General features: G+C 46.9%; 1 protein-coding gene across 1 annotated transcript in view; it reads left to right on the top strand.

The window, feature by feature from the left end:
- LOC120986519 (histidine N-acetyltransferase-like) overlaps positions 1-14,891 on the top strand; it is a 392,349-nt gene that overhangs the window by 261,371 nt on the left and 116,087 nt on the right. The gene's annotated exons all lie outside the window — the stretch shown is intronic.

The raw sequence follows: 14,891 nt of genomic DNA, 5'->3' as shown, positions 1-14,891 counted from the left end.
TAGTGGTTTTCTAGTTTTATCTGAGTTTCTGTGTTGGTTTTATTGTATGTTTGGGTCTTACACTCTGTTCGGTATTATCTGCAGAATCTACTCCCTGTACGTCTGCCGGTTCGGAGGCATGATGTATCTGCATTGGTTAAGCCATAAAAGAGTGTTCAGAGCCTTGTATAGACATTTTTTACGGTTTTGCGAAAAATTGTACTGTTTCTTTTAGAAGACGAACAGCAGCTTGGACAGGTGAGGTAACACAGTGCAATGTAGAGAAACAGTTTTCAACATTCACTTGAAGTGCAGTAAGCTTGTGCGACCATGTGCTTTCACAAGATGGCGGATGGCACTGAGCTTGATTGTAGATTAGGCACACACATATACACAGCAGGCTGTAGGAATTCTTTGCATCTTTTGCCTATTCTGACTCCGATTGTTGTAATAGCGATTTAACCCTAGTGAGACCTCTATGCCTGGCCTGTACAGGGAGTGCAGAATTATTAGGCAAGTTGTATTTTTGAGGATTAATTTTATTATTGAACAACAACCATGTTCTCAATGAACCCAAAAAACTCATTAATATCAAAGCTGAATATTTTTGGAAGTAGTTTTTAGTTTGTTTTTAGTTTTAGCTATTTTAGGGGGATATCTGTGTGTGCAGGTGACTATTACTGTGCATAATTATTAGGCAACTTAACAAAAAACAAATATATACCCATTTCAATTATTTATTTTTACCAGTGAAACCAATATAACATCTCAACATTCACAAATATACATTTCTGACATTCAAAAACAAAACAAAAACAAATCAGTGACCAATATAGCCACCTTTCTTTGCAAGGACACTCAAAAGCCTGCCATCCATGGATTCTGTCAGTGTTTTGATCTGTTCACCATCAACATTGCGTGCAGCAGCAACCACAGCCTCCCAGACACTGTTCAGAGAGGTGTACTGTTTTCCCTCCTTGTAAATCTCACATTTGATGATGGACCACAGGTTCTCAATGGGGTTCAGATCAGGTGAACAAGGAGGCCATGTCATTAGATTTTCTTCTTTTATACCCTTTCTTGCCAGCCACGCTGTGGAGTACTTGGACGCGTGTGATGGAGCATTGTCCTGCATCAAAATCATGTTTTTCTTGAAGGATGCAGACTTCTTCCTGTACCACTGCTTGAAGAAGGTGTCTTCCAGAAACTGGCAGTAGGACTGGGAGTTGAGCTTGACTCCATCCTCAACCCGAAAAGGCCCCACAAGCTCATCTTTGATAATACCAGCCCAAACCAGTACTCTACCTCCACCTTGCTGGCATCTGAGTCGGACTGGAGCTCTCTGCCCTTTACCAATCCAGCCACGGGCCCATCCATCTGGCCCATCAAGACTCACTCTCATTTCATCAGTCCATAAAACCTTAGAAAAATCAGTCTTGAGATATTTCTTGGCCCAGTCTTGACGTTTCAGCTTGTGTGTCTTGTTCAGTAGTGGTCGTCTTTCAGCCTTTCTTACCTTGGCCATGTCTCTAAGTATTGCACACCTTGTGCTTTTGGGCACTCCAGTGATGTTGCAGCTCTGAAATATAGCCAAACTGGTGGCAAGTGGCATCTTGGCAGCTGCACGCTTGACTTTTCTCAGTTCATGGGCAGTTATTTTGCGCCTTGGTTTTTCCACACGCTTCTTGCGACCCTGTTGACTATTTTGAATGAAACGCTTGATTGTTCGATGATCACGCTTCAGAAGCTTTGCAATTTTAAGAGTGCTGCATCCCTCTGCAAGATATCTCACTATTTTTGACTTTTCTGAGCCTGTCAAGTCCTTCTTTTGACCCATTTTGCCAAAGGAAAGGAAGTTGCCTAATAATTATGCACACCTGATATAGGGTGTTGATGTCATTAGACCACACCCCTTCTCATTACAGAGATGCACATCACCTAATATGCTTAATTGGTAGTAGGCTTTCGAGCCTATACAGCTTGGAGTAAGACAACATGCATAAAGAGGATGATTGTAACAGTCCTACAGGCTCACTTGATCAGAGGACCGCTTGCTGGGGGTAGGAGTGGAGCCCAGTGGCAAGGACCGCAGGCAGGTAGTAGGTGCAGGAAGTCTGGCAGAGGCGTAGTCGGTAGGCAGGCGGTGGGTCAGGGCAGGCGGCAGCAAGCGTGGTCAGACAATCCGGATGGCAACGGTGGTAGCAGTTCAGTAGGTAGGGATAAGGCAGAAGAGTAGTCGGTAGGCAATTCCTGGTCTGCAGTGGACTTCCAGCAGTAGCAAGAGCAACAGATGAGGAGAAGCTTGATCAAGGCTCAGGAGCTCAATAATCAGCAAACTGGAGTGCAAGGGGCTGGACTTATATAGGGAAGTACCAGGTGTGGGGAATCAAGGGTAATGAGCAAGGCATGGCAAGACTGAGGTTAACTAATAGGCTTCAGGGAGGAATGTCCAGAGAGGACGGTAGCCTAGTAAGCAGGGCTACCGCCTGGGATGTGGCTGGTCATGGGCTCGAATCCCGACAGTACTCCCCCCCTTCCAAGGTGACCTCCGGGCACCGCAGGGGCAGGCTTACCGGGGTGCCGTTGGTGGAACTCTTTTACCAGTCTGGGGGCGTGGACATTTTCTTCTCGCTCCCCGGAGTTATCCTCGGGAGGGTAACCCTCCCACCCAATTAGGTATTGTAGTCTTCCCCGGTGGATCCTGGAGTCGAGAATCTTTGCGACAACGTATTCTTCTTCACCCTGTACCCTCACGGGTGGGGGAGGGGGAGAGTGGCGGCCTGTGAAGGTGTTCTCCACGTATGGCTTGAGGAGAGAGCAATGGAAGACAGGGTGCACCCTAATGGAGTCCGGAAGGTCGAGCCGGAAAGTGACCTCGTTGATTTGTGCGGTGATCCGGAACGGACCCATGTATCTTTGGGCAAATTTTTTGGAGGGGACCTTCAATCTGAGGTTCCTGGTGGACAGCCACACCTTGTCTCCCACATGGAAACCCGGGGTGGGTTTGCGATGTCTGTCTGCTCCCTGTTTAAAGCGCCTCTGGGCAAGCTGGAGGTTGTCTATAATGTTCTTTTGTGCCTCCTGTAGGGTTGTTAGGCGTTCGGCCACTGCTGGGAGGGTGGAGGCGACGGGTAGGTGGGGAATGAACACCGGGTGCGAGCCTGTGTTAGCAAAGAAGGGGCTGTGCTTGGTTGAGCTGTGGAATGTTCTTTTCGAGGGCGAAGGTTAGGTCCATGAAGTTGCCTCCCGCCCCGGAGTCTAACATCGCTGAACAGGGGAGTTGTCGCCCCTCAATGTCTATGAGGATGGGGATGATAAAGTGGGATCCATGAGCCGCCGTGTTGTTATTTTCAGGGGCTGCTGGCGGGGTTGGAGTCTGTGGTTGCTCCTTTAGCTCCGTGACGGCAATAGTCTTTCGGATCTTATGAGGACATTTGATGGCAAAATGACCCGGCTCCCCACAGTAGAGGCAGAGGTTTTCGGCCAGCCTTCTCTCCTTCTCAGCTGTGGATAGAGACCTACGTAGAGCGTCGACCTGCATAGGTTCAATTACTGACTGGGGGTCGTGCTGGGCGGTGGAAGAGAAGGAGTAAGTGGGTCTGTGGTCCGAGGACCAGAGTCTTTCTCTCTTCCTCTCGGAGAGTCTTTGATCTATCCGGATGCATAACTGAATGAAGTCATCCAGATCGTCCGGGGCCTCAACTCTGGCGAGTTCGTCCTTTATTAAATCTGACAGGCCTCGCCGGAATTGGCTTCTCTGTGCCGCTGGGTTCCAGGTGGTGTCCGTGACCCAACGGCGAAACTCGGCAGTGTATTCGGCGACGGAGCGTCTCCCTTGCCGCAGACCATGTAGTCGCGCCTCGGCTGTCGCACAGCGGTTGGGGTCATCGAAGACTTGGCCCATGGCGGTGATGAAGTTGTTTAGGTTGTCCAGGAGCTGACTGTTAGTCTCCACGTATGGTGATGCCCATGCTAATGCTTCATCCGTCAGGAGATTGACCACGAATAGAACCTTCTTTTTCTCGGTGGTGAAGGGGGCCGGGTACATCTGAAAATATATGCGGCATTGGTTTAGAAACCCCCGATACTGGCGTCTGTCGCCGCCGAATCTTGATGGGAGTGGCATGCGGGTGTCTGCGGCCGCGCCGCGGACGTCCAGGTGTTGCCTCTGTAGTTCAATAATCTCCCTTTGCTGGCTTTGGACTACGCCTTGGAGCTGGGCAAATTTCTCCTGATATGTAGTACCAAATTCTTGAAGTTCGGAGACCTGCTTACGCAGAGTGGCCATTGCGGACTCCATGGTGGGGCTGATTATTCTGTAACAGTCCTACAGGCTCACCTGATCAGAGGACCGCTTGCTGGGGGTAGGAGTGGAGCCCAGTGGCAAGGACCGCAGGCAGGTAGTAGGTGCAGGAAGTCTGGCAGAGGCGTAGTCGGTAGGCAGGCGGTGGGTCAGGGCAGGCGGCAGTAAGCGTGGTCAGACAATCCGGATGGCAACGGTGGTAGCAGTTCAGTAGGTAGGGATAAGGCAGAAGAGTAGTCGGTAGGCAATTCCTGGTCTGCAGTGGACTTCCAGAAGTAGCAAGAGCAACAGATGAGGAGAAGCTTGATCAAGGCTCAGGAGCTCAATAATCAGCAAACTGGAGTGCAAGGGGCTGGACTTATATAGGGAAGTACCAGGTGTGGGGAATCAAGGGTAATGAGCAAGGCATGGCAAGACTGAGGTTAACTAATAGGCTTCAGGGAGGAATGTCCAGAGAGGACGGTAGCCTAGTAAGCAGGGCTACCGCCTGGGATGTGGCTGGTCATGGGTTCGAATCCCGACAATGATGATGATAATAATTCTGCACTCCCTGTATAAGCAGATATAATCACTGCGTACAATACTCATCAGATAGCTTGAACTCACCAACACCGAGATTATCCATGTAAATTGCTTTATTCTGTAAGCCAGATAACAGAGTACAGCAGAACAGATGGATTGCGGTCAAAAGATGATGCTTTAGTAACCGTACATGAGAATACATGTGTACCTGTACATATGGCTGGAGCAGTAAAAATATACAGGAAGTGAAGTACACAGAAGAAGGGATGGAGCAATAAAAGGAAATGAATCACAGATATCAAAGAACAAGAAAAACAAGTGCATTACCAAAAACGGCCACTAGATGGGAGCATATAACCAAATATAGAATATATGAATGATTCAATGAAATAAACCATATAGATTTTACCTGCGTAGCAACACAAACCTATATTTCTACATTACAGAAGACTTGTCTAACAGTGCAATAGTAATATTCCATATTAAGGGTCTAACGTCTTGATAGGTACATATTACATGAAACTGACCGTCTCTCACATCAAATACCGCCTCTACAGCACACTGACATTGATCACAGCACAGGGAATTAGCAGTCGTACATTAGACCTGCATGCCTCCCAAGTGTCACCCAAGTCCCTCTGTCCCTCTTTTATCCATAAATGTCCCTCTTTTTGACCTGAGGAATTAATGTATAAATGTGCCTTAATAAATTAGCTAAATTGCTCCTTACTAAACTACTCTGTATGATTTCTACCTGTATATTAGACTAGAACTTCATTATTTGCTGCAATTTGGACCTTAGAATGTCTACAATCTGATGATTTATGTGCTAATATTTACATGGATATTGAAGCGCAAGAAGAAAATTGTCCCAGGGGCTTCACATGCTGTAAATAAATAAAGGAACTTATACTCACCTAACCGATCCCCAGCTGCTGCAGTTGTGACGGAGTCAGTAACTATGCTTTGGTTGGAATTAGAGGCATGACCTGGTATGTGAAAAACTGCCATGAATTGCATTGCACATATTGTCCATATTGACGGACGTAGGAGAGGGGGGTCTTACAGGCCAGGGGTCACCTTAAAGTAAAAGTTTCTGTCGTGACTCCAGTTGCATTTCAGCAACAAGGTACGGAGTCCCCTTAAGTAGATGGTAGAGGTGGTACCCAGGGAAGGAATGCCAGAGTGGTGTAGGGGGATTAAGTGTTTCTTAAAGGTATTGCACTTGTCATTGTGCTCCTACCTGGATACACCGGAACCCCAAGCGTGGCCGTCCGTTGCAGAAAAGGCGTGGTTGAATGGAGGGATGAAGAAATGAATTGGAGTCCAGACTTGGTATAATGTTGAACAGCAACTTTACTTAAATAAACTTTCATCAGGAAACAATCTTCCAACTTTGTCTTGGTCATCGGCAGGTTTTGCCATAAATTCTGGCAGGCAAACACATTTGGCTCTGCTACATCTAATACTCTCTGGCTTTGCTGTGCTGTCAGGATTAAATAGGAACTTTTCCTTTGCTGCTGCACTTATCTTTCTGTAGTCTAGTCTGGCTTTGTCTTTATTCAAAGGAGCTTTCTCAGCTTCTGAGGCTTTAGGTTTTGGCCTCTGTGTCCAGCTGAGCTGAAGATGCTCTAGCTGTCTTAGGCAGGGCTCACCCAGCAGGGACGAGCTTATGCTTCCTTCCCCAAGCAGGGGGTAAGCTAGACTCACTCTAACACTGACTAAACTTCTCCCTAGAGGGAGAGAAGAGAATGGAACGAAGGGTTCCATTCTATGTAAACTAGCTCTGCCATTGATGCCACCATCTGCTGGTGAACCAGGTACACATAAACAGTTACAGAATCAGAAATACCTGTACACATTTTGCAGGCCCTGGATGATACAGGGTTAACCATAGAAGACAGTATTGAGGTGCAAAAGTGCTGATGCAACTCAGGGGCGTTACAGTCCCTATTTGCAATTTTCAAAAGTTGGGAGGTATGCACCTGTTCAGATGGAGATTTATGTCATAAAGCAAAATTCTAGACCTTATGAATTTCTTTAGCACTATCATCCTGCAGCCCAAAAGATGAATTCCCTCTTTACATTACTATACATAGCTGTAACAGATATCTTACCAGACTTACATTCACACAGTCCTCCTGTTAGTTCTGCTATGAGGCTACAGTGCTCGCTGCACTCTGGGAACGCCCAGGGCTGCTTACCAAAACATAGCCGTGAGACACTTTAACCGTTCACTCAAAAGTGAACGCCAGCATCCACAGATTGTCTCAACTGCAGACTTAAAGGGGCTGTCCGGGTTCAGAGCTGAACCTGGACATATCCCCATCTTCACCCCTTCAGCCCTACTGACATTTAATGCATTTCATGCTTCAATGCTCTCCTTTGCCATCTGCCACAAAGGCATTTTTTTTAGAGCCGGAAACGTACCAGGCTCTCCATGGGAAAAGCTAGGCAGAGGCTTCCACCTAGCAATGAGTCCGCTATCATCACCAGTAGAGCTGAGCTAATCGAAGTTGACGAATCCGAATTTCCTCAAGCTTCATGATAACGAATCACATTTTTTTCCTAAAATGGCTGCTGCACGTGTGAGGACATAGAGCAAGGAGCTCTGGGAAGGCGGAATCACCCATAATGCCATGCATACAGCCAATCGGCAGCCAGCCCTGTGATGTCACAGCCCTATAATTAGCCTCAGACATCTTGGATTCTGCCATTTACCAGAGTACTTAGTGCAGGGAGAGACGTCAGCAGGCGCTAGGGACAAAAAAACTATTTACAAGTGCAGGGAAAGATTATTCAAGGTGTAGGGAACGGATAGGGAGGAATCATTCCATAGCATTTATGTAGAACAGGGTTCAGTAGGGGAGGTTACAGCCTGGGTAATAGGAAAAATCCTATTACACCTTGCTGCACTGACTGGGGATCCAAATTGCCATTATACAGCTCTGTAATTAAAGCAAACCGTTATTGTTATTGGGGTGCAAGTGCTGTTTGATACAGCCAGTAACAGTTTTTTTTTAGAAGGACATATTTCTATGTCTTATTTGCACTTGTGCAGTGCAGTTATATGCTCTAAAGCCCTTTTTTTCGTGTATTAGTGGCAAAAGTAAAATATATTTGCCGTTCATCTGTGCAGTTATATGTTCTAAAGCCTTCTGTGGCGTGTATAAGTGAAAAAAAGGGCCTATTTGCAGTTCAGCGGTGCAGTTATATGTTCTAAAGCCCTTTTTGTCGTGTATCAGTGGCAAAAGAAAAATATATTGGCTGTTCAGCAGTGCAGTTATATGTCCAAAAGCCCTTTTTGTTATGTATTAGTGGCAAAAGAAAAATATATTTGCCGTTCATCTGTGCAGTTATATGTTCTAAAGCCTTCTGTGGCGTGTATAAGTGAAAAAAAGGGCCTATTTGCAGTTCAGCGGTGCAGTTATATGTTCTAAAGCCCTTTTTGTCGTGTATCAGTGGCAAAAGAAAAATATATTGGCTGTTCAGAAGTGCAGTCATATGTTCTAAAGACCTTTTTGTCGTACATTAGTGGCAAAAGTAAAATATATTTGTCATGCAATAGTGCTAAAATAAAATTATATTTGCCGTTTAGCGGTGCAGTTATATGTTCTAAAGCCCTTTTATGTGTGTATTATTGGGGACAAAAAAGGGCTAGCCGTTGTGTGGTGAAGTGAGAAAATTACAGTATGTCAGACAGACAAGTGCCAGGCCCTGCACAGGGGAGTGGCAGAGGCCTAAATGTTTCTGGCGCAGGCATAGGTTGCAGCAGAGTAAGGGGGCGTGTCAGCAGGAATCGCAGCAAGTGGCCTGAGCTCCCGGTGTCATCTATGGTCGTGTCTTGAAAAGCAACCTAGCAGTTCTTGAATGGTTGACTCGGTCATCTCTGCTTTGGATCCACTCCTGTTTTTTTTGGCATTAGCAATACTGATGGATTACTGACCAAATGCTGAACGAGTGAAGGCAAATGCTCAACAGACAGGATACATTTTTGGGGAGTTATTGTTCTGACGGATCAGAGGAAGGGCAAAATAATCAGTGACATCAACACAAACTTACTGCTGACACCCTCTCCACTCTGTCGGGGAGGGCTCTACTTGTACAAATGTTTAATAGAACAGGTTCTGTAGACATCTATGTGGAATCAGCTGATGACGGTCTAAAAGGAGTACGCTTCTTCTAGGCGCTAACATTGACCTGTAAGGCTGAGCTAATACTTGAGATATTTGGTCAGTTTTGGCCCCGTGACTGCTGAAATAAGTGAAGTGTGCAGTAATTCTAAGAGCGACGCCTGTCATACTGATCATCAGTATTGTTTCACTACCACAGCAAACTCCCTATGCGTGTTACAGCAAGGCACAGTGTTCTACACTACTATAAAGGCTATATGCATCCAGGAAATAGCCGTTTTTAACGCAATTCGCCGCAAATAAATTTGGATTGAACCGAATGTTTTCCAAAAATTTGGCGAACCAGCCTAATCGAATTTTTTTTTTATTCACTCATCTCTAATCACCAGCACTAATAGGCGGGCTTTAACATTGCAATAAACTGTAAAACGGCTAGGGAATCACTAAAGCCCGCCCATCAGAGCTGGTGACGTCAACAGGAACACTGCTAGGCGGAAGCCTCTGCCTAGCAGTGTAATAATATAAACAAAAAAGCCCTTGCCCAGCGCAGAGCAAGGAACGTCATCGAGGCATGAAATGCTCCGATGTTCATGTCATGGGGCTAGAGGGGTAAAGATGGGGATATGTCTGGTTTCAGCTCTGAACTCGGAAAACCCTCTTAACACGGGTTAGTTAGTCTTAACCATCATCACATCTAAAACTTAATTAATTTACGAAAGTTTCTTGGATGGGACATTATAGACACAGAAGTCACCCAGATCAGAAGACTCGGCACAGGGAGGGACAATGGAAGAGATTTGAGTTAGACAAACAGATACCGAGTTAAACATACACCAGAAAGAACATAGTTTCCAAATCAGTTCTTTTGACTAGACCTTACTGTCACTGTCTTTGTTGTGCGCCGTTACACATTAGCCGTGCATGCTGGTCGCCAGGGGCAACTCGTTGTTGTCGCAGCATGCATGTGCTTTGCTCCCCTTCTCCTGGTTCCTGCCCTGTCTGGTGCTGGAGAGGTTAACTTCCTTGCTGGGTGTGGCCACTAGGTTTTTTTCACCTGTGGCTTCCAGGCTAGAGTCAGTTGTACTCCAGCCTTTGTTGGTGCTGGAGTTTGCTCCTGTCCCGGGTGTTTTATCTGCCCAGTCCTTGAAGGCCACCTAGTGGGACATCGATGTCTCCCCGATGTCATCTATGTTTTCTTTGTCTTTACCTTCCCTTCTCTACCCCTCTTATATGTGTGGTTGGTATTGCAGTACGCAGCCCTGCAGGGTGAGCGGTATGTGAGGTCACAGGGGTAGTTAACAAACCGAGGGTTGCTCTTGGTACTCACAGTTTTTATTTACCCTGGGCAGGCGTACAGCAGTGATGGAGAGGCTGGCACATGGATCCTCTGGGGCACTGGGTGCCCTGGGTGTTGTAGGTTTAGTGTGCCTGTGGCAAGATCCCTTATAGTTCGTGACGCCAGTGCCGGTAACGGTGGCACACCGATTTATTGTAGGAAGAATTGAGGTACACACAGTTGCAGTGAACCAGAACTTCTTTTTACTGAACAGTTCAACTATATACAGTCCTCAGTTAGTTCCATAGGTATAATGTTGAATACAGGCAGGCTTCACACAAATGACAGGCAAAGTCTTTGCAAGATAGTCAGAGGGTATAACACTTACAGATCGGGCTGTACTTTCCTCAGATCCTGTCTGGCTTTCACCAAGGCCCGTATGCCCTATTGCTGGCTTTATCCTTGGGTAGGGGAAACTTCCTATGGTATATATCTTCTTGCTGTAAATATCCTTCTGCCCTTCAGCTTTCTATTTGGCTGGATAAAAATGTCTCTGCTCTGTACTTGATAAGGTGCTAGTTATCTTCAGGAGGGAACCTCTTCTCCTGGAAGTAAGCTAGGAGCCTGGGCTATCTAGCTGCATGTGAGAAGCTGCTTCCCAGCTATCTTCTAGTTAAAGTGCACACTGGCTTCTGACTACACACCCTCTCTTTCTGGGCTGGACCTGACTATATATACTAGGGGGTTCCCTAGCTCCCTCTACTGCCTAGGAGGAGGAACTACACCCCTAACAGGCCTGGTACACAGGAGATAACATTAAATTATACATTACAATGCAATATAAAATACCATAACCATGTTCCACAGGAGGTGGAGAACGTGACCCAATTGACCCTTGAGTAGTGCCCACCCTTACGTAGTGGGATACTACAGTATGGTTGGTGTTTTATGTCTAGTAGTTGTCACATGGCTGGTGGTGTTATAGTTCAGAATGTGTGCTAAACATCCCCCTGTCTTTCGTTATGAACTCCAGAAGGGGGTGTCTGGGTTCCCTGGAGGGGGAATCACTAGTCGGTGAGCAGCTCCACCGGGGGCCGCCATGCTTCCAGACTGCATGGGGGTCCGGTCGTCGTTGTGTCCGTGGCAGGTAGGTACGTGTTGTTTCTGGGCTCTTACCTGCCGGTCCCCTGGCTGTTCACTGGCTATCCCTTTCCTTGCAGCTAGGCCGGTAGAGACTCCTGTTCATCCGCATCTGGGATGAAGAGGTCGTCTCCTGCTCCTAACCTTATTTTAAGGATCTTCAGGGGATCTCAGGGTCCTAGGTTCCTGTGTATGAGCCCACCTACCATCTGGGTCTGCTGATATGGTTAGGAGTCAGGGCCAGGATTAGGGCGGCTTTAGGAGGTGATCTGCTCCCTTTTCCTGGTGTCCAGGCCTAGCTTCTTTCCCGTTTTCCCTCGTTATCCAGTCGGGAGTTTTCCCCACTCCCCATCGTGACGGTATGTCTAGCTAGGAGGCCCTCCCACTGGACGGACAAAATCTCCAGGATAGGAGCAGCACTCAGCCTTTCAGCTCACACAAAGGCTGAAGAGCAACTGACCTCAGACTCTAAGACACCACGATATGAAGAGCCAAGAGGCCACACCCAGGACACACCTAGATCACCACCAGCCAGATAATTAACCCCTCCGGCACCAGACAGGGAAGGCCCCAAGAGAAAGGAGGAGACACTGACATGCTGCAACAACAACACGTTGCCCATGGCAACAGTATGCATGGCTAACGTGTCACGGCGAACATAACAGAAGCCGTGACACTTACCTGCAAAAACATCTCACCCGGGATGGGAGGCTTTGACTCACAGGGAAGGCAGAATAGAAACGTGCAAAGAAAAGTTTCTTACCTTCGTAGCTACTGATTTATTCTGCTGTCCCCGGGTGTCTGTCCTCCTCTCTGGTCCTTGATGGGTTAATGCTGGTTTGTCTAATCCCTGCTCGAGAGGCCAATTTACTGTCAGAGAAACGATCTCTTGACCTATGTGCCCTCGATTCCAAATTATGTAATAAGTTCTACAGCCGTTAGAGAATCAACAAACCACAGACACACGTGGGGTGGGATCAATGATGATTTCTGTATTTGATTTCAGAGCTGAAGTGTACATACAGTCACAGATGTTTATACAGTATGGAGATTTATAGTTTTTATCATATTTGACTAGCAGCCTAGAGCGTCTGTAGCTTGTTAGTGTGTGTCATGATCACCCTCACTGGAGTTCATGTGATGTGTGGGTTTGGCAATTGATTTATCTAAATTATTACTATTCTCAGTAATACCGCAACACTGCCACCACTAAGGTTTGTTTCAAGAGCTCAAACTCTTACAGGAAGCCTTCAGTTATTCTCTACTATCCCTATTTATTAATTTGTTAGTTAAATATTACAGTTTCCTCCCAAACTGTTCGCCTTATATGCTTCGAGTTTAGTGCGTAGATTCGTTGAAGAACACAAGACAGAACGTATTAAATATAGTTTAATATGACGAAAAGAGTCACAATGCTTTTATATATATATATATATATATATATATATATGTATGTATGTATGTATGTAAAAAGGAACGAAAGAAATACAGGAATATAATGCACAACAGTTTTTAAAAATAAAAGGAAATAAACCAGGAAACTAACACTCACGTTGATGGCATGGGCTCTGGTGCCAGGGCGGGCAGAAAACTAGGACAAATCTTCACTACTTCGGTGAGCCCTAAGTAATGACACCCAGCCTGGTTTTTCATACCTTAAAGGGGTTATCCGAGTTAACTTAACCTTATCTTTATGGCTTTATTTCTCCTATACCTTAGTTTTCCTAAATCACTTACTGTACCTATCTTGTGCCGTTTCTCTGCTACACTAAACAGTCATGTGACCGCCCACGTCATCAGCTGTGACGTTCCGTTGACATGGAGCTCTCTGCTTGTCGGAGTGACTAAGCCATGTAAACGGAACGTCATCAGCCTTGGCCACGCCCCCACCTCTCTGCATTACAGTCCGTGCGGCTGTGAGTTGATCGCGCATGCGCGATCCTCACTTGTGCCGCGGCTACCTCCAAGTTCCTCCCTGCGGCTAATAGCTGATCGCATATGCGCGATCCTCAGGCCAGGCAAAACAAGCAATTGCTTGGAGCCCCGAACTGGTTGGGGCCCCGAGCTGGCCAAGCAGAGTAACAGTCAGAAGATCCAATGGTATAAAATATTCTAACCCCCAGGCGTTCCCATGGTGACGGGGACGCTTGCCTGGTTAGAATATACCATCGGATCTGAGTTTTTCGAGCTCAGTGAGATCGTAAAAAACTCAAATCCGATGGTATATTCTAACCCCCAAGCGTTCCCATGGTGACAGGGACGCTTGCCTGGGGGTTAGAATATACAGGGCGCCGCATTGCTCATTGGCATTGCTGAGTGAGCTCTTTACTTGCATTATTTCGCATATCTCTTACTTTGTCTTAGCTCCGGACTCCGGTAATAGCAGAGCAGGCAGTGCGGGGGGCGGCGCTCACTCACTGTCACTGACGTCACGCGCCTGCTCATCCCACTAGGCGGCGCAGGCGCGTGACGTCAGTGAGTGAACGCCGCCTGCACTGCCTGCTGTTGTTACCGGAGCTAAGACAAAGTAAGAGTCAGAGACTCAGAGATATCCAAATAATAAGTAAAGAGCTCAGCAATGAGCAATGATTAAAGTAGTTACTGATTAGTTTATTAATATACTGCTGCTGTGAGCGTCGGGGAGGGGGATCTGTGGATGGCACTGTAGGGGGATCTGTGGTCTGTGGATGGCAGGCAGTGCCATCCACAGATCCCCCTACAGTGCCATCCACAGATCCCCCCTCCCCTAAACAGTGCCATCCACACAGATCTCCCCCCTAAACAGTGCCATCCACAGATCCCCCTACAGTGCCATCCACAGATCCCCCCTCCCCTAAACAGTGCCATCCACAGATCTCCCCCCTAAACAGTGCCATCCACAGATCCCCCCCTAAACAGTGCCATCCACAGATCCCCCCTAAACAGTGCCATACACAGATCCCCCCTCCCCTAAACAGTGCCATCATGGCACTGTTTAGGGGAGGGGGGATCTGTGGATGGCACTGTTTAGGGGGGATCTGTGGATGGCACTGTTTAGGGGGATCTGTGGATGGCACTGTTTAGGGGGGAGATCTGTTCATGGCACTGTTTAGGGGAGGGGGATCTGTGGATGGCACTGTTTAGGGGGGATCTGTGGATGGCACTGTTTAGGGGAGGGGGGATCTGTGGATGGCACTGTTTAGGGGGGATCTGTGGATGGCACTGTTTAGGGGGGAGATCTGTGGATGGCACTGTTTAGGGGAGGGGGGATCTGTGGATGGCACTGTAGGGGGATCTGTGGATGGCACTGTTTATGCAAGGTCATTATGTGCAGAGCAGGGTGAGGAGAAGGTCAGATCAACCCCTCCCACAAATATTCATGAGGGAGAGATGAGTCATTGTTGTTACTGCTGCATGTAAACACAGCAATAACAGAACCTGGAAAAGGTGTAAGGATCGTTCTTTTTTCAAAAAATCAAGCTTGACTAATGTATATGTATATCCTGATTAATTTTGTTAGGTTTTATTTTTTTTCCCATAACTCGGATAACCCCTTTAA

The sequence above is a fragment of the Bufo bufo genome, chromosome 1 (genome assembly GCF_905171765.1).
Source record: "Bufo bufo chromosome 1, aBufBuf1.1, whole genome shotgun sequence".
NCBI lineage: Eukaryota > Metazoa > Chordata > Amphibia > Anura > Bufonidae > Bufo > Bufo bufo.
This window is presented reverse-complemented; position numbering and strand designations above follow the sequence as displayed.